Here is a 27,713-nt window from a genome sequence, read left to right as displayed (position 1 = left end):
AACTATTTAAAAAAATGGACATGGAAGGGCAAAAAAATTATTCATGAAGTTGGAGAGTAAGCTAGAAATATGTTTTCCAGAATCCTTAATGAACTGTTTCCTTTTGGCAGCAAAAGACATCAATTTTACACTCCTTGGGGTTGCTATGAATCAAAGTCAACTCAATAGTAGATAACAAGAAGTGGTATTTTTGCCTATACCAGCAGAATCTCTTTTTAACTACAAGTAGTTAATAGGCAAATGTACAGTTAATACACACTAAATAATATAGCTAAATAGCTAACGTACAACAAGGTTATAAAACACCAGTTCCAGGCTAAAAGAACACACAAACTACTCCCAATGATAAAGGTCAACATAACAATTAGCTTCTTCCTGTGAAAAAAGATATGCCAGATCAGCAAACCAAAATCCATTGCTCCCACCATGTGTTCACAATGAATCTAGATCACAGTATTATCAGAGTTATTAGAGAGGTTCTTAAGAAGAGTATAATTTAAATCTCACAAGATAACCTTTAAAGGTCAAGACTGGGTCTTGAAAAGTCATCACTGTATTCCAGAAGCATTAAAAATCTGTTTATCAGCTGTCTGAGCTTCCAATAAAATGATTTATTAAAAAAAAATAATAAGCACAATCTGCCCAAGATTAGGGTAATAAAACCACAGCTTACAAGAAAAAAAGAAAAATGTTTATCAGTTGGGTCCTGTAAACCCCACTGAGCTAACCAGAAACAGATTATAAAATAGCATCTTTAGGTTTTCACACTAAGAGATGAAAGAAAGTGGCAGAATATAATACAATTCATCCAAGTTCAGATTAAAAAATATATCTAGATTTACATACATACATTAGGGACCAACAGTTTGTGTTTTATTGATTGGGCTGCTACCCACAAGGTCAGCATTTTGAAACCACTCAATAGGAGATGAGGCTTTCTACTCCCATAAAGAGTTACCGTATCAGAAACCTAGAGACAGCTCTACACTGTCCTATAGGGTCATTATGAGTCAGGATCGACTAGATGGCAGTGAGTTTGTTTATGGGTCTATCACAAACCAAACATTAAGAAAGAGTTGATGATCTAGTGTAAACCTTCTAATTTACAATTTAAAATAATTAAAAGTGGGGAAGGAAAGAAGCATTTCTATCATGTTAATAACCAAAGCAAACTTTTTAGTAGCTCTACCATAAAGTCCATACTTTAATCTTGGCATTCAAAGGTCACCACAAACTTTACTCAGTCTATATTGCTATAGTTCCAATCCAAGATCTTTATGCAAATAATGCATGAGTTTTAGAAACAAAAAAAAATCATCTTGAATTGGGATGTGGAAATGCATATGAAGAGTCTGCCATTGCTCAAAGATCAATTTTCCCTCATTCAGATTCCAAAACCAGACATTTGGTTTCCCAAGAGGAAAATCAGCAAGGCATCCTAGAAAAGTATTAAGTACAAACACCTAATTTTTAGTCCCTAATCAATTAACCTAACTATAGGACGTTGAGAAAGTTTTTTAAATCTATCTAGGGTTCAATCTCCTTGTAAAATAAAAAGGAACAACTGGAACAGTGTAAAAATTAGCTGGGACAGTAATAAAATGCAATCTTAAGGCTCCCTCCAAAGACAGGACTCCACAGGTCTGGGATGGGGCCCAAGAAGGTTCATTTTAAGAATACTTCATATAGTTGATACAAGTGTCCCTCGATCACAATGCGAAATGTTTGATTTAAATAGCTTTAACTCCAGAGTCTTAAGTGATTCTCTTCTGTCAATAGTGTCCTACTTTACATGTGCATACTAGGGTAGATACTCTGATCTGATAGAAAACCCTCTAGCTATAAGCCTTTTAAAAAAATCAATTTTATGGGGGGCTCATACAGCTCTTATCATAATACATATATACATTGTGTCAAGCACATTTGAACCTTTGTTGCCATCATTTTCAAAACATTTTCTTTCAACTTGAGCCCTTGGTATCAGCTCATTTTTTCCTCTCCCTCTCCCACAAACTCTTGATAACTTATAAATTTTTTTTTCATGTCTTGCACTGACCGATATCTCCCTTCACCCACTTTTCTGTTGTCTATTGCTTTGTTATGAGTTACATATAACTAGAACTTTGCCGGATTACATGTAATACCTCACCAACCCTTTAAAAAAAAGTATTTACAAGTCCCCAATAGTATGATTTTTTAAAGAGGGGGAAAAAGTATTAATTTACATGTATGTAAAAAGAGTCCCAATTTCCCCCAAAATCATTTACTTAAAATTTCTTGGAGGACTTTTTTTTTTAAATGGAGAGGGGTGACTCACTGATATTAAAATAGATTTTCATCTTTGCCTTAGAAATCAGTGTTAGTATTAGCAGAAAACCATAATCCTAAATACAGATGTAAATCAAGACTCAGTAATAATTCTAAAAACCTAAGTGAGAAATTGGAACCACATTGTAAAAATAAATGTAATGATCTAAGTCCATAATTTCTGTTTCATGGATTTCAAATTAGACCAGGATCCAAGAAACACCCCAAGTCCTATTTGTGTAGGAAACTGTACAGAAATACAAATAAAATCTATCTACAGTTTTTCTCCCTTAAAATTTTTCATTTAAGGTTGAAGAAATACTAGAACCCTCATCCACTGTATGACTCAGCAATCCCAATCTAGATATATAACCATAAGATGTAATGGTATAAGCACAAACTGAAACCTGTACACCAATATTTATTGCAGCATTTTTTAAGTTAGCCACAAGATGAAGTAGAAAAGAGGAAGATTGTCAAAGGAGATGGATACCCAGTGGCTACAACAATGGACTCAAACATACAGTGATTGTGAGGGTGGTGCAGAACCAGAAAGTGTTTCACTGTGCCGTGCATGGTCTCTCAACCTTAAAGGTAGATGAGTTTTTATATAGGCCATTATATGGATGTACCTTGAAAACATTATGTTGAATGAAAAATCCAAATACTATGTGACCTTATTTTTGGTGAAGTAAGCAAATATATAGAAATCAAAGATCATTAAAGATTACTATTAGTGAAAAGGAAAGGAGGAGCTTTTGCTAAGGGAGCGCTGAGTTTGTGTTAATGATGGTGGAATGATTTGGAAAAGGATATTGAGAATATTGTAAAACTAGAAAAATGTAATCAATGTCAATGAATGGCATGTGTAGAAAGTGTTGGGATATGTTTTTATGCATATTTTCACAATAAAAAGTTTCCATTTGTTGTGACGATAGAAGCAACTAATTTGCATTACAGAAAAATCAAAGAACAGCAAGAAATTAAAATTCTCACAACCTTAAGTACCTAGAAACAACCACTGTAAAAATTTACTATGTTTGCAACCGGTATAGTTATAACTTTTTCAGGCAAGAATCTTAAAGAGATGTTCAATCGAGGAAAGTCTGTTAAGTTTAAGAATATTTATACCATCTTAAAGTATCTGCACACAAATGATTTAATAACTACAAAAGGAAAAATACCAGAAACATAGTGGAGAAACTATTCAACACTTTAACCAAATGTTCTATCCAAATATACATTATCTAGATCTAATCATAAAGAAACCTGGGGCAAACCCAAATCAAAGGATATTGCATAAACAATTAGTCTACTACCATTTATGAAAGATAAACACTAAGGAATTATTGTCAAAAGACGCGAGAAACTAAGTATATGATCCTGGATTGGTTACTATGGGTGGGCGCTAGGGGTTGTTATAAAATTGGAATATGGATTATACGCTAGATAAAATACATTTTAAAAATACATTAAAAAATACATCAATGCTAAATTTTCTGTATTTGATAATTACTCTGGTTATGTAAGAAAACATCCTTGTTCTTAGGAAATGCATACTAAAGTACTGGGTTATAAGGAGTGTATTTTATACAATCTTCTCTCAGATGGTTTAGAACAAAATTTTATGTATCAGAACTTAATAAATGTGGCAAAATGCTAAAAATTACAGAATCTGAATGAGCAGTATAAGAGAATTCTTTGTATTACTCATATAACTTATCTGTATGTTTGAAATTTCAAAAAAACTTTAGTATGCATACACAGCATTCAACTTATGTATGTATTTATATTTTAAATTAAAAATTAGGTCATCCATTTGATAACCAATTATTTAGTTGTGGATACCTTCCTAACTATATTTGAATATCTATGCGTTTTCCAAAAAGGCTACTCTTTACAGACAAATTAAAGTTGTTTTCTTGTTCCCCAATCCAAAGAAATTTTACACACACATACACACACCCACAAATACGTACTCTGCTACCATTTCCTTAACAAAACAAACCAAGTTGATTCCAACTCATAGTGAACCTAAAGGATAAGGTAGAACAGCTGCTTAGGGTTTCCAAGGCTATACATTTTTATAGAAACAGATTGCCTCATCTTTCTCCCAAGAAACAGCTAATGGGTTCAGACTGAGCCAACCTTTCTTTAGCAGCCCAATGCTTAATCCACTTCTGCACCAGGCCTCCTGTTTTTTCCTTAACCAATAACAGGTAATCAGAGAACTCAAGATGAAGAAAAGTGGCTATCTGGTGCTTTGCCCATTCCTGTGAGGTTCCTTTATATTTCCTTTCAAAAAGTTCTCGAATATTCCTATCACCTTCTAATATATTCTTTACTTAAGTTAGCTGAAGCAGATTTCTGCTTCTTGCTTGTAAACAAATCCTAAAACAAAACAGCCGGTTTGAGAGGGAGAAACAAATTAGAAATTATTTTAAGGCAGGGACATTCTTCTCTCTCAAGGTACATTAAAAAAAAATCCATTTCCAATAAATCAATTCTGACTCAGATTCCAGCTCATAGTGATCTATATAGGACAGGGCAGAACTGCCCCGTTGGGTTGATAGGCTTTCTATCTCTATGGGCACAGACAGCCTCATCTTTCTCCCTTAGTGTCTTCAAACTTCTGACCTGGGGGGTAGCAGTTCAATGTGTGAAATAACTACACACTAGGGCTCCCTCTATGTATCTTTCTCTCTATCTCATTGCCATCCAGTTGATTCTGACTCAAAGTAAACCTCATAGAACAGGGTAGGAGCAGCTGCCCTTTGGGTTTCCAAGACTGTAACTCTTTAGGAGAGTAGAAAGCTTCCTCTACCCTCCAAGGAACAGCTGGTGATTCTGAACTGTTGGTCTTGAGGTTAATAGTCCAACAAAATGTTGTACTTGTTTTGGGGGTGGGGGGAGGGTTAGCTCCAGGGGACTTAAGATGTAATAAATGTCAATTCAACCAATTAAACAACTACATTTAAAGAGAAGCAAATATTTACAAAAGGAGTAACTTTATTTCCTGGAGTACTACTATGTGTCAGGTCAGTCTCAGATCCTATCCATTTATGGCTATTAGGACGCAATTCTAACCATTTAAGAGTCTCCATCTTCTGTCACATCATTAAGAGAGGAAAAGGGTTTTCAAAATTGTGAACCATGTCCTTGTATTTTAAAAATGATATATAAAGCAAGATAACAAGAATGTAAGGGATCACTCTATAGACTCAAAACAAAAATTATTTCATTCCATAAAATAAGAAAATGAAAATACTAGAAGAGTGCATCTTTCTCATATTTTTTTCCTTATATATAAACCTTTGAAAACCAAAATTATATTTTTCTAGCAATATTTTAAGTCGTGATGCTTAATTCTTTTCACTATATTCCTCAGTCTCAGCTGAAAACCACTGACACTAGACTTGAACTTATTTTTACACTAAAAAATTGAGAAAACATTTAATGGGTAAATTTATTTAACTCAAAATTAAAATGATTTATTAGGGTAAATTTCAGTTAATAGATCTTTAAACAGAAACTGTGTTTCAAATATCCTTTTGAAAACTAGTATAAATAAAAAATTTTAACAATTTTAAAGTCCAGATAAAATGTTAAGCAATATGTGTTTTAAATTATTTTACAAATATTACAAACCAAAATTAATTCAGACTTGCTAATACGTCTTAGCTTTCTGCTATAGGTTCAGACTTTAAATGCTGCAACTATGTTGTCTATAACACAGGTATGGTTGCTCAACATTACCTTTCTCAATAACAAAATTAAGACCAAGAGTGTGTCTTGCTTTGGATTAACTCTCAATTAAGCAATCATCTAAGAGTTGTTAAGAATTTACCTCTCTTCTCCAATTGTTGTATAAATAAAGTTATACAAATTGTTTTTTCTCATGTTGATTTGTATATAGGTCTTTTCATAAACCCAAATTTCACATGAGTTACAATTTTTAAATGCATTTTTATTTAAAACGTTTTTATTAAAAAGTAAATGTCTGCTTTGATCATGTCTTAATGCAGCATTTCAAAATGGAATTCCAAGATTAATCCACTGCATTAAAATGTCAAACATCCCCAAAACTTACCAAATAGCTTTGGCAAATAACTAGGTCCTATTTATAACAAAGCTATAAAATTCACCTAATATAAAAATTAAAAAAAAACAACAACTTTATTGTGAACTGTGAATTAGATGATACTTTTCAGATAAGTATTTTTGTATTCAACAACTTAAACAAGTTACCTAACCTCCCATTAGCTTGCCCTACTCCTACTTCTTCCCCAAAGATGCCTGTCTTAAATCCAATTTGTGGGCTGTCTGTAAGGGGAAAAAAGCTTTCACTTCACATCAAGTGAAAATGTATACTAAATAAAATATATGACCAACTGTTTTCTTGGCTGTTTGAAATAAAAAGCATGCTTAGTGACTAAAAAAAATCTCACATTCTTAAAGATATAAATAAGATCTAATTAATTCAACCCCAAGTTACCACCATTTCATTTTTGTATAGCACTTAGTGTAGGTGCTCACAATAAAAATTTGCATCAATTATTACTAATTCATTGTTTATTCAGACTAGCAAGATGGTAGTCAAATTCTGTCTACTTAACCATCTTAAACCAAAAACGCTGCCTTTCCACATTTAATAAATTTTAAGTACTACAAAGAATTACATACACACACACACACACACACACACACACACACACACAAAAGCTCTTTCCAATATTTGGACATCACAAAAAAAGAAAAAAGAAAATTCAAATAATTTGAATTTAAAATCCAACCTGAAATCTAGCAAACATTTCTATATCAATATTTCAAAACATATTCCTCTTACCATTTCATTAGTCAGCACAAAAAATAATTTTATTATCGAAGCACAAGAAAAACAATTCTATACACAATATTAAAAAATAAGTCTCATAAAATACAAGTATGCTTTAGTCTAATGCATGACAAGGAACTTGTCACTCTGATCACTGAATATTTGAGATGTAAATGTGCTCTCCTAGATGAAAGCATTAAACTTAAAAATAACTGAGTACCTAACATCTGCTAAGAATAAAATCAAAATAAAAGCTATTACACACGAGGAAAATATTTTTAAATAACAAACACCATACCAACATTCTCTAAGCAGTTGACAGTGTTTCAAAATTCTATTCATTTTATACATTTAAAACTCAATATATTAATTGTGCACATTTAAGTTCCAGCAGCAACTTAAAGAAAAGAGCTGTGTTAGGATTGTCATAATATACCTTTAAAAATAAAGCCATGGCTTCTTTGAGATTGATGCATGAAAATGGGTTAATTTGCCTTCAAAACTGAGAAACCAATTTAAGAAGGTATAATTTCCCCAATACACCATAGTGTTTTCTTTTCATAAAATATGTGTTGAAGGTAGAATTTCAATTTCTCTCCTCACTTCCTCATTTTTAGATTTAAAAAATTCCTAGCTTACTGTGAACTATAAGACAAGGAGTCTCTGGCTAGAAGCCATTAAAAAAATAAACATTGTAGGAGTTGTCAGTCTGGTAGGTTTTAAGGTAAATGGAGAACAAATGCAAAGATTCTAAGTTTAAACTGATTAAAAATGGAGAGTTTGATCAAAATGTAGTTGCTAAAAATAAAATCTGCTCTCCAATTACATTAGTTTTCTACAAATCCACTTAACCAGATAAACAATTAATCCCTCACCCCCAAACTCAGCTATCCTAAGAACAAAGACCATATTTGACTAGTTTTTCCCCCAAGGGACCAAAGATTTCAAAATGTTCTGGGAACAGAAATTATGCCTACCCTTCTTATATATTTGCCTTCACAATCCTAATTTAAAACACATAGTCAATTGAGAAATACATTGATCAGAAACATATATATACATACACATACATGTTATTTGCAAAGCAACCATTGTAAACAAGGTGCAATATACTAAAAATGGGCAGTTTTCATTTCACAGAAACTAAAACCAAAGCACATCAAAAGTAATAAAAAAACAAAGAAGCCAAAACCCTAAAACCATGAAGCCAACAAGTATGTAGAAAGTAAGGAGACTGAAGGTAGCTTTACTAGCTCCTTGTAATTTCTAACATGATATTTTCTGCAGAAGTCAAATAAGGCCATCTGACCTACCTCACAATGGGGGGGGGGGGGGGGGAGAAGAGAGTGTATTCCCTGCAGTGGCTATATAAAGGGAATATAGATCTCAAAGTGTACAATAAGTTTAAAGTATCACAGCTCTCAAACTAGCAATAAGTTTAAACTATCACAGATCTTAACCACCTAGCCTATAAAATAAGTGCACAATCTTTACAGAATTGTGAAGGATTTATATTTACATGCTCAGGCAGAACCTAAAAATAAGTATAGACCCAAATCCTTACCCCTACTACCTACTTTTATTTTCTAAGCAAATTATTTCAAGGCTTCTAAGCAAGACTATGTACAGTCTTATATTCACTACCTTATATTCACCATATTAAGTAAACTCTGCTCTAAAATATTTACAATGGAATAGGAGAATCATGAAAAATGTATACTCTAAACCCTTTTAAGTACTACTGTACTGAAAGGCACTCATCCTTCAATTGCTCCATAATCAAAATGGTCATTAAATGCCATTAATGTTCCTCCCTATCTCACTACTTAGTTCATGCCAAAGAGAAACTCAACTTTACACTACCAAAAAAAAATGAATTCACAATTTTAGAAATAGTTAAATAACACCATGTAATTGTTGGTCCCATTGGTTAAAATGAACTCAAGACTCTATATGGCACAGCTTTTATGAAAGGTCTATTGAAACAGACTAAATCCACAATCCCATAATAAACCAATGAGCACGAATGGAAGGAGATGGGGGATCTCACGAGCTAAAATTCGTACTTTTTTACTTACATAATTATGGTAGTATTCGGTCAGACCATTTTAAAAGGCAGCAAGGGATGGAGCTTCACTTTTTCAAATACACAGGAATTGGGAATAAAAATAGGTGCAAAAATAATATAATAGCACCTCTTCACCAGATGAAGTAACAGGTTTAGGCTTGCTTGTACAGGTCCCTACGAATCCCAAACAGTAGAAAAGCCAAATCCACAAGATTTTTCAGAAGTTGGATGAGAAACCATTTGCTCTAGACTAAAATGTCGAATGATATAAAATAGGCCGCACTTACATACTCACACACATTTGAATTTATTTTGGCATACTGAGTGAAAGATGCTTGGCTTAAACTGAACAAAAACGGTTATTTGTCCTCAAATATATGTTTACGGGCACCTATCCCTGCCACTAAAATATCCAAGGATACCTGTTATTTTTTTCAAAAGTGGTGGCATTTAATGTGCCACTCAGGGAGGGGGAAAGAATCAAAACAATACAATTGATTAACTAAAGCACAGCATTGCAATAGGGAGTAAAATCAGCACATTTTTGTAGAGGGCTTGGGAAAGGGGGGAAAAAGCCATCTTTTCATGTAAACATAATAAGCCTGTAATATGCTGCAGACAAACGCACTGCATGGGGTGTGGAGGACCCGAGCTGATTAGATTACCACAACATCAGCCTGGGGCCGCCATTTTTAGAATCTGTAAAGGACAAAAGAGGGAAATTTCAGTTTTTACTCCCCATCGCAGGTATTACGGAAATACACGGGGATGTTTCCTAGGCAGGTAGGGACGTCTTCAGCCTAGAGTGGAATGCACCTCACTTCATTCTCTCCAAGGTCTCCCAAGCTCCCTAGCACCTTACATTCCTCACATCTCTCCTTCTCAAAGACAGGGGCTAAGAAGGGCCACACGAGGTTTCCTCTGGAGCGAACTCTGGAGGTTGCTCTTGGACTTTGAATTGTCCCCTTCTGCAGGCGCAGTCCGGCCAGGGCGGCCCTGTGGGGAACCAGGGCCGGTGGCAGCGAGCACCGGATTGTTTTTTCTGCCCCCTCCCCCATTTCGCACAGTGAACCGTTTGTTTCTCCTCTGTGTCTGCTGCCACCGGGTTTGTGCCAACCCCTTGGTCAAAATAAGCTCCTTCGAAATGTGCCATATTGTGGGTCCGAAGCCTCCGGTACAGGGAAGGACGGCGAGAATGCCAGGGGAGGGGGCAGGGAGGAGACTGCTGAGGGCTGGGCACGGGGGGACCACCTCAGGGGCGGGTTTACCCTCTCCCGGAGAGAACCCTTCCCCTTCCCACAAAGAGCGCGCCGTCCCCCGGCGTCCTTTCCGCCCCTCCGCGCCGACCAGAAAATTCCAGCAGCGGCTGACCGCCGGGCAAGAAAGGGGACAGGAACCTGGGCCTAGGTGGGCGCCCAGCACCTGAGCACGACGCGCCGGCGGAGAGCGCGGCGCGGCCACCGCTCCGGCAGCAGCCCTACTCCCCTCAGCCAGTCAGTCACCGGCCCGCCGCCCTCGGCGCCCGGCGGCCCTCACCTGCTGCCCGGCGCAGGGCGCCCCCTCCCTCCTTCCCTCCCTCCCTCTCAGGGGGGTTAACTGCCGGCTCCCCCTTCCCCGACCCTAAAACCCGCCATCATGCCCCCTTTGCGAGGGGCAGGGGCAGGGGCGAGGTGGGCTCGATTCGATTCAACAAGCACCGTCTTGCTCCAGTAAAAACACCTGAGTGTCAACGTCGACTCCCTCCCCGGAAGGATAAAGATGAGGGAGTCCCCCCATCCCGCCAGACACACAAGTCCCCCCCACCCGCAAACCCCTTGAACTCCCAGAGACGACAGGCACTGACCTGTGATGTTCACACAGCAGACACCCGAACCCCGTTATTCGCTCGACCCCCAAGGAGTCTCTCCACACCTCCGCGAGCAGGCGACCCCCTGAGAGCAGTCACTGCGGACTCAGGACCCGGCTCCACACACCCCCTCCCCAAACAGCAGCGCGCAGCCTCTTCTCCAGCAACGGAGGAGTAGGGGAGGGGGCACCCAGTCAGTCAGCAGGAACGCAGAGGCGACGGCGAGGCTGCTCAAAGTGTCTCTGCCTCCCCTGTTGCCGCTCCCGAACTCAGGCTCGGTCTCCGACTCGGCCCCCTGCGCCCGCTCAGTGTCACTGCCTCTCGCTCTGGGAAAATGGCGGCGACGGCGGCGGCGGCGGCGGCGGCGTCCGCGGCGGCGGCAGCGACGGCGGCGGCGGCGGCGGCAAGTGCACGGGGCCCGCCCGCCCCGCTCCGCAGGGGCAGAGGGGGAGGGGACGAAGCTGCCCGCCGCCATTTTGCTTGTGGGCGGCTGCCCACTGTTGCGCTCCAGAGAGGCTCGAAAATAGAGGAGATAGAAAGCCGAGAGGTGGAGAGACTCTCCGTCTTTTGCAATCGATGCACTCAACAATTGACCGAAGATGTGGGGGAGTCTCGGTATCTCTTGGGGCTGGCTCTTGACCCCCCTTTTCCCTGAGTAGCCCTCAAGTCTGGATGTAGGTGAGCTTGGGCATGCTATTGCTGGGTGGAAGGATAATGACCGTGGGCCGGGGAGTGACCCCCTCCGATCGCCATGCGCTTTCTCCCACTCCCCAAACCACCTCACTCCCAGTCTCCCCTCCTCCCTGAGTCTGCCCTCCAGCGCAGGGTGAACCCGGTTGGGGTGTCACTCGACGCCCACTGGGGGTTGAGGCGACTCCAGTGCGCAGGCTCCGAGCACCGGATAAAAGCGGAGCCGGCGAGTCCAGTGCCGTCTCGATGGAGGAGCGAGAAACGGAGGAGGATGGGGGGAGAAACTGCAGGAAAAACACAGCCACCGTCAGCGCCGCCTCCCTGCCACCGTGTATCGGGGTAAAAGCTGCCGTTGCTGTCGGTGCAGTTGCCGTCGCTGCCTCCTCCTTCTCTTGGCCCTGGGGACGGATTTCCCTGCCGGCGGGACAATGTGCGGGGAGGGGCACGGGAATTCCTTTATGTGGCGGTGATTAAACGAGGGAGGAACAGAGACGGGGTTATCTGGAAAGAAGAAAGGGAGGGCAAAGAATAAAACGGGCTTCCCCACTCAAATGACACGGTGGTTCCGGTTCTTCTCTCGGGGTCTTTCCCCGAAATGGCCGTTGCTGTCTCGTCCTTGCCCCACGGCGACCCGGGGCGCGCGGTGAGCCGGGTGGGGCGAGGCAGAGGCGGTCTTCCGCAGCCAATCGTGGCCGGATGTGTTCTGGCCGGCGTTTCGTGATTGGCTAGCGATGACCTCATGCTGCAGCAGCGGGTGGGGCCGAGACGGTCGGGGGAGGCTGTAGCGAAGGCAGAAAGGGGAGAAGTGGCGCTGGTGCTCGCTGCTGCTGCGGCCGAAATGGAATCCAAGCAGTGGCGAAGGGAATCTCAAGGCTCTTCCCTGACCATTTCCACCTGTCCCTGCGCGAGGTGAGGGCCCCGGCTCGGCCTCTGCGAAACTTTGGGGCGCTGGCGCGGACGTGGAGACAAAATCTCTCCCTTGACATTTGTTAACTGCGTCAGGGCAAGATGGCGCTGGGTCTCCTTGGGGCGCGGGGGGAGCAGCACGTCCACCGCCGCCGCAGCGCATGTGACCGGGCTGCATTCCTGTGGGGTTTGGCTCCGACCCAGGCTGGGGCGGGGGAGGGGACAGGGCTGGGCGGAGGAGACTGTGGTGCGGTCGGCGTTGGCTGCCCGAAGAGGAAGAGATGACTTGGAAAACGCGCCCCCTCCCCCAAGCAGCATACCAACTGCGGCTCCTGGGGGGAAACCCCCGCTTAGGGACGCTCCTTTTGGGGTGTGACGGCTGTTGGAGGAGGTGGAAGTTCAACGCCCTAGTTTCTTATCTGCCATTCCCCTGGTAAAGTACTTACGTAAGGTGGCAAATCCCGGCTGTGGGAATCCGAGTCAACCCTGAGTCCCCGAGGACCGCTGGCTTACTCAGCAAGGAGAGCCTAGCCCCCGAGCACAGCGGCAAAGAGGGTCATTTCTTTTCTGAGAAAACCTAAAGAGCCTGCGATGTGACCGGGAAAATTGCCCCTAGGTTTTAAAGCGAGTGTACCATGTCTAGCACCCCAGGAACCTAAGAGTCCAAGGATTGTACCACTTTTGCCTAGAAGGGCCCTTTTCAAACTTGGGAGCATTCCTTTCGGTACTCTGTATTTTCCCGCTCTGTATATTCTAAAGAACGTGCAGTCTTAACAGTGGCGTTTGCTTTCCTTTTTTCAAAATAGGCGTAATTCGTACTATAACAGTAAAGCTTGCTAATAGCTTTTAACTTGTCCGAAGGTGTCAGGCGGCTGTTAATACTTTTCGGTCTCTTTTGGCCCTCTTAAATAAAGGATAGAATTGTAATTACTTCTGGCAAATGTTTCTCATAAAGGTTATTGCACACTTAAGGAAATATTAGAGTCCAGCTTTCAGTATGAATGTTTAGTAGCAGTGTGACCCAGGGCTTCCTTCCCAAGAATTCATTCCACTTGCTGATCATGTCTCCTCTCCTCCCACCCACTCACTATACTGAAAATCTCTTGGGCATTTGATTAAACTGGGTTCCGATTAAGGATATCTCAAGTTTTCGGCAGGGGGGTCAAACCGGAATGAGCTGTGAATGATCATTTTCGTTTTGAAACCTTGATGGATGAAGATCGCCAGCAGTGCAAAAGCCTATTTTCAGCAGGTTCCCTTAGAAGTATACACATGATGGTTTCGGGTTATTCCCAGTTAGTCAAACTACATTCACCAGCAACTAAATCGTGGTAATATGGGCAAGCTGCCTGGTGGCAAATCCATTCCTAAGTATCTTTAAGTCAAATTTGTAAATTGGAACTGGTGCTTAGGGTTAACTTAGGCTTGCTTAAGCGCAAGACAAGAGGCCTGGAGGCATACTTGTACTGCGATCCAGATCGGCACTTAAAAACTACCAGGCTTTTTACTCTTTTACAGAGTTAGTCTTAGAAACTCAACGGACAATTCTACCCTGTGGGCATCTACTCAATGGCAGTGACTTTGAGGGTTTTGTTTTAATACGAGAAAATGGAGCCCTGGTGACATGGTGGTTAAGTACTCAGATGCCCAAAAGTCAGTTGCAATCTAACAGCTGTTCTGCAGAAGAGCTGTGACAGTCGGCTACCAGGAAACCCTATGGGACATTTCCACTCTGCCCTTACAGGATCGGCAGTTGGGTTTGGGAAGTTCCAGAGAAGGTCCTAAGCCTTTTCAATGATTTTAAAACTGCACATGCTGTAAGGGAAGGTGTTTGTGATGAAGAATTTGTTGTGAGACAGAATTACATTGATGCCAGTGGGTAAGAGTTGGTTCAATCCTTGAAAAGTGAGGGCAAATTTACATAGCATTAAAGAGCAAGTTGTCCATAAGTCAGGTGATCAGAACCCATGGACTTACATAACACTGATAAGCATTTATTACTGGGAAAAAGGATCATAAAAGCATTCTCGTTGTTACACAATGATGAAAGCCTAATAGTTCTGTCCTGATATAACTTACAGTTTTCAACACCAATCTAACAGCTCTACTGATTATCCCCCTCTTGAATTCAGTGCTTGAATTTGTGATAGATGACTGATCATCTTATCTAGTGAAGATTTTAAAAGGTTTCTTATAGAGTGATAGAGTATGAGGAGAGGAGAGGGTCATTTTTGACAGCGCATATGGTGCTGGGAGAAAATACTTGCTGACCTTGACAAGATGATGAGTTTAACCTGGAGCCAAGGTTGGGTTTTGCCGAGTCTTGGTTGTAGGTAGGAACCCTGGTGGTGCAGACGGGCAAGGGGCAGCTCAGCTCTACCAGTGGCTGCTCCGTTGGAAGAAAGGTGAGGCAGTGCTCCCATAAGGATTACAGTCTTAAAAAAACCTGTCACTTCTAGCCCTTTGTTAGATCCATATGAGTTGGAATCCACTTGTTGGCAACAAATTTGGTTTTTAGTTTTAGTTGTAAGTTCTTGGTATAGTAGTTTCAAAACAAGATAGGGTTTTTAGTTCATTTGTATATTGTTAAAGCCTTTTAACAGTTCATTTTGTATTCAGATTAAGGAATGTCTTCCTTTCCTTCAAAGCAACCATGATTCCTGCTTAGAAACCAGACCCATTGCTATCAAGTTAGTACGGACTTAGCACCTTTGTTTAAGGTTTCCAAGGCTGTAAATCTTATGGATGCAGCTAGCCTCAACTTCTCCCTCAGAGTAGCTGGTAGGTTTGAATTTCAGGCTTGGAGGTTGGCCAACCAGCCCAAATCTTATTTTCCTTATTACAAGAAGTCTTAGGTTTGTTTCTAAATATCCAGGAAAATGTTCTAAAAGTTAACTGCCTCCTGTTGTCCAAAAAGATAAAGCCCCTAGTTTGTTCCCTCCTGACTGTTCAGTTCACGTTTAAAACATCTGTACAGCAGAGAAACTAGGAGTTTGCTGTTGCCACCTAAGTAAATAGGAATGTAGCAAAACCTGGAGTAAACTGAACTAATGCCTTGCCATTCTGATTGTAAAGTTCAATATCTTTGTGTGTGTGATATTAACAGTATATATAGCAAAAACAATTCTCTTAATATGGAATATAAATGAATAGAACTGTAAAATTTATCAGAGGGATCTGTATCTGCTTAACCCTTTTGTGACTGTGGGAAAGATAGTGCCCACCTATGTTTTCCTCACCTGAGGTATGGTGGGGATTTATAAAATGACTGAAGAGACAGACCTCATTCTACCAATACCAGACACCCCTCGAGATAAAGTGTTATGCTAGTTCTATAAAAATTTATATTACCTCAAAACATTTTTAAAAATTTCATTCAAAATGACTTCCACTACTGAGAACCGATTTTTTTTTAAAAACCTCAAAGCAGAAAATTCAATCTTGAAAACTGAGTCTGTCTGAAGTTTGAAAAGAACATATTTTCTTAATGTGTCTTGTGTCAACAATTGTATTTTTGCTTCCTAAAAAAGTATACCCTTATTTAGTTCTTATGTTTACCATAATCTTGTTGTGCAGAATTTACCTTGCCTCCATTATTTATAAAAGAAAAGCAACTCTGTTAAGTACACCACAAAATAGAATGGTCAACATTGCCTTTTTGAGTGTATAAGGTCCACTTTAGTCAACAAATATCACGTATCCCCACCAGTCCTAATAAACTAGGTAGGTAATCAGCCTAGGCCAAATGGCATTTCATATGGTAGACATTTATTCATAGTGGGGATAGAGATGATCACTATAATATTCTTAATCAAAAGTATTTGTGCTGTTATTTTAAATAGGCCTTTCTCAAGTATATTGATCCTTGTGTCTGAAATGTGAAAATTCTGCTCCGGTGTCCCCCCTCTAATTGATTGTTTCTGGGACAGGTCATAGCTCAAGTTCCACACTCAATCAACAAATAACTCGCATTCTTTTTTTTTTTAACTTGCATTTTGAAGTGCATATTTTAAGGCACAGTGGCACTGTCGGGTAAGCCTTGAACTGGCAAGCAGTTGGATCACCAGTTCTAACCCACCTGCCATGCTGCTGGAGAATGATGAGGCTATCTGCTTCTGTGATGATGTCACAGCCTTAGGAAACCAATATAGGGTTACTCTGAGTTGGAATTGACTTTGTGACAGTTGGTTTTGATGCCATATGTTAGGCACCAAAATAACAACCAACTCCGTTGCTATCAAGTCATTTCTGACTCATGGTGACCCAAGAGGACAGGTTAGAACTGGCCCTTTGGGTTTCTAAGGTTGTCAGTCTTTACAGAAGCAGACTTCCACATCTTTTATGGCAAACAGCCAGTGGCTTGATTAGCAGCTGAGTGGGAAACCTCTGCACCTTTTTTAAGGGGGCCAGTTCACTGTCCCTCAGACCAGTTGGAGGGCCGGACTGTAGTTTAAAAAAAACTATGAACAAATTCCTATGCGCACTGCACATAGCTTATTTTGAAGTCAAAAAGCGAATGGGGCAAAAACACCTGGCGGGCCAGATAAATGTCCTCAGCGGGCCGCATGTGGCCCGCGGGCCGCAGTTTGAGGATGCCTGCTCCTGTGCCACTAGGACCTCCCAATATTTTAGACATATATATCCACTTTTCAATTCCTTTAGGACGATAAGATAGTTTATATCTAAATGATTACTTGCTACTTTCTCTTAACCTTTATTTCTACCCGATTAAATGTAGCTCAGTGTTATACCATGTTCCCCTCTGTGTAAAGTTTGGAATGCTGCTGACATGCAACATCAAAGAAAGATTACTGGTTAATAAATTATAGTATATCAGTTGGAATGGAAATATTTAGCAATAATAAGATTATGCGGGGGAAAATAGCAAGGTATACCACCCTGCATACTTGATGTATAGTGAGAGTGGAACAATTTTAGTTTACCACTAAAACCCATCATCTCGGAGCTGCCATCATTCTCAGTGCTGACTTAGGGCAACCTCCTGTGAGTGTTCAAGACATAACTGTTTACTGGAGTAGAAAGCCCAATTTTTCTCCGTGTAGCTGCTGATGGTTTTAAACTGCTGACCATGTAGATTGCAGCCCACAGGGCAATTCTTAATTGCTAGTGTGACTCTCCATCCTCCCCAAAATAGAATGTTTACTGACTTCTCCGAACCAAGCTAGATAATATTGCATGTCAAGGAGGGCTTTAATAGCTTTGTGGGTAAATTCCATTACCTTTTAATTCCATTTTCGACACTTGCTGAAGCTCCTTCATATTTTGAGTGATAATCTTACCCAAGATGGCAGAGCAATGATTTCAACACCGTTTCTCTGACCAAAACAAAGTTCTTCTCCTTCCCCCGACCCAAAGTTCTTATTTTTTGCTCTGTTTACACAGTTTGCATTAAAAACTTCTTTTTGAGCCCAGCCAGGGACATTTAAATGTTTTAGGTCTTGCTTTAGATCTTACCTACCTTCAACCAGAGGAAGGGGTTGACTTTATAATGTAATATCCTTAATATTTAAAAAGGTGAATTTAGACAGGCTTAAATGAGAGTAAGAGTAATAGAATAAATAGGACATTATAGAAATATCCATGTTTGCTGGTCAGTAATAGAAGAACGTTCTTTCCAAAATTCAAAACTGAGTAACTCTAAAAACAAAACTGACATGTCCACATTACAGACCTAGGGGAAGAAACTGATTGCTTTGTTTGTTTCCAGATAGCAAGATCATTTACTAGTACCTACTTGAATCTGGTTGGCTATAGTAAGAAGAATAAAATATAATTACTTTATAGTCAAAGAAATGATATTTACCATTATATTATTTTATGGTGCATAAAAATGAAATAAAGCATACACACCCTTTTTTTGTCTTCCATTCAGTGGTTCCACATTTTTTACCTATTTCATATCATCAAGCATCATTCTAAACTTTTTTTTTCCTTTAAAGCATTTGGTTCACCAGAGGTTACAGATCAAATCCAAACACCTTCATCTGGCCTATCTTCATCTCCCAGTTTTATGAACATATCCTTATCATTAAAGTTAAGGTACCTTAAGTTTGAATACCTACTCTAATTTCCAGTGCAACTTTAATTTGTTTTCTGGATCTCAGTTTTATAATCCATAGAATAGGTATTAACTACATAAAAAAAAAACAACTACATCATGATACTGGGAATTAAATGAGATACAAAAGCTTCAGGACAATTGTTTACTTGTAGTAAATGCAAATGTTATTTTTTTATTAAGAAAATGGAGACCTTCTTTGTTACTATCATATTCATGGTATTCATCATATTCCTATTTATGAATTATTGATATCCATAGTGTCTTATTTTTGGTAGCTAAAATGGATGATTCTGACATAGGATTGATAGCTATTAAGTTCGAGTGAACAAAGGAAGAGATTTCTGTTTTGATGCCAATCACATGAAAAATCTGCTATCATGCACTATAAAACTTTTTTTATGTGTGTTTGTTTTTGTCGTGGTTTTATTCCTTAACATGTCTTTTGTCAGTATTGTCATCTCTCAAATATGATTTCTGTCCATCATATTCCTCTTCACTCAAATATTTGTGCTTATCAGTGTGTAAACTGGAAAGATTAATCCCTATTCTATCAAATTATTGTCCAGTTTGAGATTAAGCCATGTGAGGATGTAGCCAACGTAAGCATTCAACCAGGAGTCTCAGATCATGGCTATGTGTTTTAGAGGTGAAGTAAAATGTTTGTACTAGGAGGCAATCCTTTGTGAGTTTAATAGTGACGGTGGGGAGCCAGGAGAGCACATCTGATTTGCAGTTGTCCTGGCTTTCTGTGCACAGAACAGAAACAGAATGTTTTACAGGTTTAAACACCATTTCACTAAGCTTTATATGAAGTATGTTGAGGTATGAGACCTAAAAAGCAGGTAAACTGGTAACAAATCATTTTGTTTTTTAAGCATAACTGAGGCCATTTGTCTACTGCCACTCCCGGTTTTATTTGAGGAAAATCTCGAAAGGGGAACTGACTGGCTTAGATTCTCACAATAGTGAGTAACAGAGCAGATTGTTGTTAGGTACAACCGAACAAAACACTCCAAGCCAAGGTCCTGAGCTCAGATCGAAACGTAGGGCTGGATAACCTAACTCTGAATTGAAAAATTAATCATCTCTGGCACCAGGTTTTAAATCTTATTCCCCAATCATATGTCAGCTTGCTTTATTTTAATTACACTTTTTATTTCTGGTTGTACACAGAAAGAGGGAGAAAGACCTTTGTACTTCCTTGACATGATCTTGATTTACTTCACCTCTGTGTTTTCTCATGGGTGCGTTGGTTCTGTGCCCTCAAGCCAATTCCTACTCAAAGCAACCAAGGTGACAGAGTAGAGCTTCCAACTGGATTTCCTAGGCAATACTCTACAGGAGCACAGTGCTAGGTCATTTCTCCTGAGGAGAAGCTGATGGGTTCGAACTGCTTACCTTTGATTAACAGTCAAGCACTAACCCACTGTACCATTAGGTTCCTTCTAGTCTTTTTAATATCTGCAAATGCTGGATAACATAACTTTTAAAATATTTACATAGAGAGTTCTGTTTAATTTGAATTTCATCTTGATGGTCAACAATCTTTGTCTATAGTAGGTCTGTGGCAAAAGCCTGCGATTATAAACAACGTTGCTGCTCCATCGGTTTATCTTGACAACTCATTTCCTTTTTAAAATTCTAAGCGCCCAAAGAGATCTTATTAAAAAGCTTCAGCTTTCAGGGTAGTATATTGGTTCATATTTGATTATCTTATATTTGTAGTGCCCATGCAAAATTTGACAACTAGCAGAAATTATAACCAATATGTAGTAGTATTTCCACTTTTCTGTGATCAAGATTGGTGTTCAACTGCATGTTGTTTGGCTCTACGTATTATTACTGGTGTTAGAGACTGTGACTAACTCGTAACAGTCATTTTAATGACAGTGCTGATTATAATTCCCAGGTAGATTTCAGATCCTCACCATTTCACAGTATGGGCTTTAGATTATTTTTTCTTTTGGATATTCGTGTCTTACCTACTTATAAATCATTAAATATGCCCATTAGAAAGCACAAGAAGCTTATTCTATGTAACCTCCAAATAAGCCCAATTCAACTCATTGCCATCGAATCTGTTCCAAATCAGAGTAACCCTATTTATGGGGCAGAGTAGAACTGCCCTTGTGGGTTTCTGAGACCTTAAATTTTGGCAGGAGTTAAGTTCTCATCTTTTTCCCTTATAGCAGCTGATGGTTTTAAGCTGCTGACCTTGGGGTTCGCATCTCATCTCATAACCCACTGTGCACAGACTCCTTTAAATAAGCTATGACATTGAATTCTAAAAAGCACAAACTGATATCATTGACACTTTTTTCTTTCCTTCTCCCCTTTTATGTATGTGTGTGTATAAAGCCATACTCCCCCCCCTTAATTTTATGTGATAGAATGGCTTTCTGATTTAATGTTTTATTTACAAATGAGGAAATTGAGGTTCATAAAAATATCTTCTTATGAATTCAGTCACTAAGGCAGGCAGTGCTTGTTTTAAATGTTACATATTTTTTGTTTTCAATCATTTATATGACCCATGTATTGCTTTCCTGAGACTCTTAACACTCTATACCTGACTTACAATCAAACTCCTACTCATAGTAGAACTTCCCCCGTTGGGTTTCCAAGACTGTTAATCTTTTTTTTTTTAACTGTTAATCTTTATGGGAGCAGAAAGCCTCATCTTTTTCCCTGGCAACAACTGATGGTTTTGAACTGCATGAAGACCTTTCGGTTACAGCCCAATACATAACCCAAGGCTCTGTTGGCTTAAAATAGTTACATTAGTATTTAGTTCTCATTCCTGTTTTCCAATCCTGTGTAATCTTTTTTTTTTTACAGGTTCTTCACCTCAGTGTTGCATTTTCTGCACATTACTGTAATAGACTGCCAGCAAATACATGCTCTACATATATTGGATAGCCCTGCCCTTGAGACAAGAAAGAGTTTTAAAATAACAGATAAGTGAGAGTTTGGTACTGTGGGAAGGAAGCCCTCAGCCTCTGTAGAGAGGAAGCAAATGGCCTCATTGCACGTGTAGACTACTTTCACATTGATAGCTTTCAGGCCGAATAACCAGCTCTGAGATTAGAAAATATGTCAAAGAAAGTCATTGGTTTTTGTCATGAAAATGGGGTTTTAATAGCTATTTTGGCGGATCTCTTTTCTTTGATAACTAAATGTCACATTAAAATACTTTTCACCACTTACTGAAAATTATCAAATTTTATTAATGGATAAGGACTAAACTCTGAAAGTAGTTTAATTAGACGTCTAGATAAAAAATTAATAGTCGACATTTTGTTCTTTTTTTCTCAAACTGATATAAAATATTTATTCCAAGTTAGGTAGTTATTTTATGGTTTTCCTTTTTCATTCTTGTTCTTATATTAAACTCTTAAATGCACATTAAACCATCTGAACAAATAAGCTGTCTGTGTTTATTTGTTAAAATCTGTTGTTTGTGAAAGAAAAACAGCTTCTTTGTGTTTTACAAACTTAAGATGATTCTTTTTTCTTCCCCTCTGTTCTTCTCATGGCCCTCTACTCGATTCTGACTTATACTGACCCTATAGAACAGTTGGACTGCCCCATCTGCCTCCTATAGAGTGGCAGCTGCGTTCTTACATCTGCACCACCAGGGTTCCTCTAAAGCTGTGGTTCTCAACCTGTGGGTCGCAACCACTGTGGGGGGCAGTGACGAATGACCCTTTCAGAAGGGTCACCCAATTCATAACACTAGCAAAATTATAGTTATGAAGTAGCAATGAAAATAATTTTATGGATGGTGGGTCACCACAAACATAAGGAACTGTATTAAAGGGTGCAGCATTAGGAAGGTTGAAAACCACTGCTTTAATGTATCTCTTTCCTGTTCCCCTACTCCCTCTTTAAAAACCTCAGGTCAATAGCACTGTGGTTACATTGTTACTTTTCCAAAATGAAACAAGTCAAGTGTTCTTGGATACATTTTATGTGCATGGAGACAAATTGAAACAGTTTTCCTTCGCATTTTTATGAGATGTCTTTGCCTTTTAGTTCCTTTCTTAGAAGTTCTGACTCGCAGTAACTCCGGGTCTTATAATGGTTTAATTTGTGTGAAAATTAAAACATTCCCAGTAAATGTAATCATTCTAAAATATGAATTAGGGCAAGGAAAGGGACATTTTCTAAAGTCAAGTCTTGAATTGGGTAGGGGATAGTATTAAGCATTAATATAAAATTTTAAACTGGGTCATTTTTTTTTACAGCTCACTTATAATCAGTGCAGGAAGCTGTTTCTGTTTTTAACTTGGGGCTCCAGAATGTTCAGGTGCAGGTAAATGTAGGGTATAAATCCAAGCCCAACGCACTGCCATTGAATTGATTCTTATTCATTGTGACCATAGGACTTGGGAGCAAGATTTCTATGACTTACTAATAATAGTCTTTTTCAAGTAGTCACTTGGCAATCATGTGCCTTTGCTTCTCACAGGAACCTTTAGAATAAAAGATCAGATGGGAGAGGCTTACATTCTGCTTTCTTAGAATGAATACATACATACAAACATTATTTTAAGAGAACCCCTCAAGGAATTAGGACAAACCAAGCTATTCATAACCTATGGATCTAGGGTATGAATCAATGAAAGTACAGTAACAAAATTAAACTTGTATAGAAATTAAAGGAGCCTGCTGGTGTGGTGAGTTAGGCATTGGGTTGTTGACTGCATGGTCAGCCATTCAAACCCTCAAGCCCCACGTAGAGAGAAGAGAAAGATGCAATCTGCTTCTATGAAGAAGGGGCCGCTGTTGTAGTGAACCATTTCTTAACATAATATCAATTTGGTCGCCTTCAAAAGCTGACTGATAATATCTGGGAATGAGAAACTTCTTTTCTAAGACACAGACTTAACACACTGCCATGGGGTCCATTCTGACTCACTGTGACTCGATAGGGTGGCGTAGAATTCCTTAGGGTTTCTGAGGCTAAATTAAATCTTTATGGGAGTAGATAGCTCTATCATTCACTCATGAAGCTGCTAGTGGGTTTGAACCACCAACCTTGCCAGGTAGCAGCCAATACTGATCCTACCACTCCACCAGGTCTTCTGGCAAATTATTATCTGCTCCCAAGTTACCATGAAAATGCTCAATTCTATTTAACTCACCCCTTTGTCCTTCAATCTTTAGAGATCCCAGTGTGTGGTATAAAATTTAAAATTAATTCTAGGAATATGTGGGAATTTTTCTTTCTAAATTGTATTTAACCCCTATCTTGTATTGATTCATTTTACAACTCTGAAAACAAATGTCTTTGCTCTGTTGGCTTTTGTAGTTACTTCCAAGTATAAGTTGTAATGCTCTTATTCTAGTAGAAAAGGCAATATCTGCTTGAGTTGTGGCTATGGCCTGTGTAATGGTATGTGTGGTGGAATACTGTGGGAGTGTTGCACGTGGTGGGAAAGTGATGTAGAAGGATCACCTAAAGATGAAGCAACCCAGCTCTTTTATTCCCTTTTTTTTAAATGTGATGTAAATTGCCGAGTCATTCAATTCAGTCAGGTAATTTACCTACCTATGAATAAACTGCTGTCTAATATCCATTTAGCCTTTTGATTTTAGAAATCTTCATTCTTTTAAAGATGTCATAAACAAAACTTGTCCAGCAGGCTCGGGGATCTGTCTTTAAGGATCAGATTAATCCCTGGTGGGGGTGGGGGGGGGCAGAATAGTGACTAATTACCACACTGAAGGTTTATCCTTAATGAAGATCTTTGACCTCTATTTGGAGATTACATTGGAATAGGAACATGAGGGTTAATGTTTGGGGGTGTTTTTTTTCCTTTTTTTACCATAAAACAATTTTTTTGTCTTGTTAGTTTCAGAACCAGTTGACTAAAAAAATTTTTTAAGGATATTGAGGTTTGTTTAGTTTCTAATTATAAAGGAGAAGGTTGTTTTGTCTTACTATTTTTAAAGCTAATACGATGTTTAGAAAATGTTATTTTAATTAAGATCACCTCTATGCCCTTAAAGGTCAAACCATTATCTTCAAATCCCACAAGTAAAAGAGCAGAAACAACACTTCATTTAATATTAGTAACGTAAGAGTAGTCAGTGTTAGAAACAGATGTTATGATCCAGGACTTTTAAGGGGATCTACTTCTTAAATTAATGTTGACATTAAAGGTTAACTACTTATTATGCCATTAAATATTTTAGTCATTATAAATCTACAACTTTTGATATCATGTTCAACAGGCAGTTTTCAAACCATAATTAAGCTTCCTGTGAATTACCTCCAAAGGAGGTAATTAAACTGGCCAGAGACATGGGTTTATTTTCTCCTTGAATCAGTCGAATGATACTTTTTTTATAATAGGTTTGTTTATATTTGAAGACCTCACCCTAGATTGTTAAGTATAGAATACCCCAAGTTGGAAATCAAAGTAGCAGGCATCAGTCTTCCTGTTTGAAGAGGGAATGAAGGCTAATTTATGCATGAGTGGCATGATAGATAATGTACCATATAAGCACCAAAAGGACTGGGTAAGATTGGAGTCAAGGGGCTAAAGGGAACATGACTCATGCTTTGTTGTTTGATGATTTCTGTTGCCACTAGAGACACACAGAAAGTGTCAACTTTTCCTAGGATCAGAGTTTATGCAAGTGCCAAATACAGGAACAAGAACACCCCACTAAAAATTCCTCACACAAAAATTTTTAAAATCATTTTATTGGGGCTCATACAACTCTTAACACAATCCATACATTCACCCATTGTGTCAAGCACATTTGGACATTTGTTGCCCTCATCATTCTCAAAACATTTTCTTTCTATTTGTGCCCTTGGTATCAGCTCCTCATTTTTCCCCTCTCTCCCTGCTCTCCTCTCCCTCTTGAACCCTTGATAATTTATAATGTATTATTTTGTCATGTCTTAAACTATCCAACGTCTCCCTTCACCCACTTTTCTGTTGTTTGTCCCCTGGGGAGGGGGTTATATGTAGATCCTTGTGATCGGGATCCCCCACAAATATTATTTTGTACCTTAAAGTAAACGTACATGTACACTGTCAAAGTGGACTGTGGTGTTACATAATTTTAACAAATATGGAAGCTAGTTGAATTTAGGATTCACATAAAGTACATATTGTTTTCATATCTGTGTGCATGCATGAGTTTATACTATAGGTGAAAGGCCACCACTATAACCTCCAGATTATCACTGAAGTAAATGAAGCAGCTTATTGCATCTTTGGACGATTCTTAAGCTGCTTTTCCCTTGGACCCCGGAACAAAATAAAACTGCCACTGGATCCTTTCCTATAGTGGCCCTCAGCTTTGGAAATCTTTATGGGACAAAGGTCTCATGTTTATGCCGAGGAGCAACTGGTAGATTTGAACCACCAGCCTTTCCAGTGCTCACCTGAAAGTCTTAACCAGGGCCCCAAGGGCTGAATATGACATCCTAACTTGTAGACCACCAAAAGCAAGTAAGAAGCAATGACTAAATAAGTAGCCGCTAGCAAACAATACACTGGGAAAAAGCAATGATCTTTTCATTTTTCCCCTGTGCTTTTTTATTCTACAGAAACATTTTAATAAACACTAATTTGTATTATGCTAACTACTAGAATTACATTGACAAATTTTAGGAACTATTTGATATGTATTGAGTATAACAAACTATTTGCATAAATATTTCTTTGTACCCATGTTATAATAAACAAACACATCTTTAAATTGTTTCAGTTATTTCCTACTTTAGAACCATTGTTTCTCTTATCCCAGGTTGTGGTATGGATGTATTTAAATAATTTTTTTAATCATTGACCAAACAAAAGCATTCTTTCATAATTTGAGGTGCCAAAAAGGATGGTGGTAAAGTATGTTGTCTGCATAAGAGTTATGCAATTATCCTTATGCTATAAAACCTGGGAAAGCCAGAACTTGTGTGAAATGGAAACCTGCAGAAAAGGGAATCTATATATTTTCCATTGAAGGTTAGCTCCCCAGAATCAGTATACTTTGGAAAATGGAAGCTGAGCACAGATGGAATCAGAAAAGCAATAGTATTGCAACCTAAATACAAGGAAGTGCAGATGCAAAAGCTGGAAATAGTTCCAGGAAGTACAAGAGGCCAAGATGAAGCTTAGTCTTATGCTTGCTTTTGTGTTGCTGCAGTGTATTAGTGTGCATATGTGCACCACTACTGGTCTCTGAATTCAGCTAGACTTTTTTACAGTGAAGAATAACATCCATAAGTTTAAAAGGGGGTGAGAAATACTAATAAATACTTTGTTTTCAATAAAGTCTAGCAAAACATTTTCTGTCTTGAGATTTTTACTCTTTTCCTATCTTTAATTTTTAGTTTTCACTTTAGCTATTTGATGTTTGATACGTGGTATTATTCTTTTCAAAATCCACTCTTTTCCTTTTTTTAAGCATTTTATTGGGGGGGACTTGTACAACTCAACACAATGCATACATTCTTCCATTGTGTCAAGCACATTTATATCTGTTGCCCTCATCATTCTCAAAACATTTTCTTTCTACTTGAGCCCTTGGTGTCAGCTCCTCATTTTTTCCCCTCCCTCCCCGCTTCCCTCTCCCTCATGAACCCTTGATAATTTATAAATTATTATTTTGTCATATCTTACACTGTCCAATGTCTCTCTGCACTCACTTTTTGGTTGTCCGTCCCCCAGAGAGGAGGTTATATGTAGATCCTTGTAATCGGTTCCCCCTTTCTACCCCACCTTCCCTCCACCCTCCCGGTATCTCCACTCTCACCACTGGTCCTGAAGGGATCAGGATCATCTGTCCTGGATTCCCTGTGTTTCCAATTCCTGTCTGCACCAGTGTACATCCTCTGGACTATACCCTCTGTCAAAGGAAACATGCAAGCCATGGAAAAACAAGCCAGGGCCATTGAGGACTAGGCTTCAATTTGCTATTTATCTACAGCATCATTAACCTTTAAAAATGAATTGTAATT

General features: G+C 39.1%; 1 protein-coding gene across 2 annotated transcripts in view; it reads right to left on the bottom strand.

Annotated features, from left to right (window-relative positions):
* Positions 1 to 11,402, bottom strand: part of KMT2E (lysine methyltransferase 2E (inactive)) — an 86,910-nt gene extending 75,508 nt beyond the window's left edge. For both annotated transcript variants that reach the window (XM_075558520.1, XM_075558519.1), the window contains exon 1: positions 11,053 to 11,402. The gene's annotated coding sequence lies outside the window, so the exon portion shown is untranslated. The remainder of the gene's footprint in view (positions 1 to 11,052) is intronic.
* Between the last annotated feature and the right edge of the window lie 16,311 nt (positions 11,403 to 27,713).

The sequence above is a fragment of the Tenrec ecaudatus genome, chromosome 9 (assembly GCF_050624435.1).
Source record: "Tenrec ecaudatus isolate mTenEca1 chromosome 9, mTenEca1.hap1, whole genome shotgun sequence".
Taxonomy (NCBI): Eukaryota; Metazoa; Chordata; class Mammalia; order Afrosoricida; family Tenrecidae; genus Tenrec; species Tenrec ecaudatus.
This window is presented reverse-complemented; position numbering and strand designations above follow the sequence as displayed.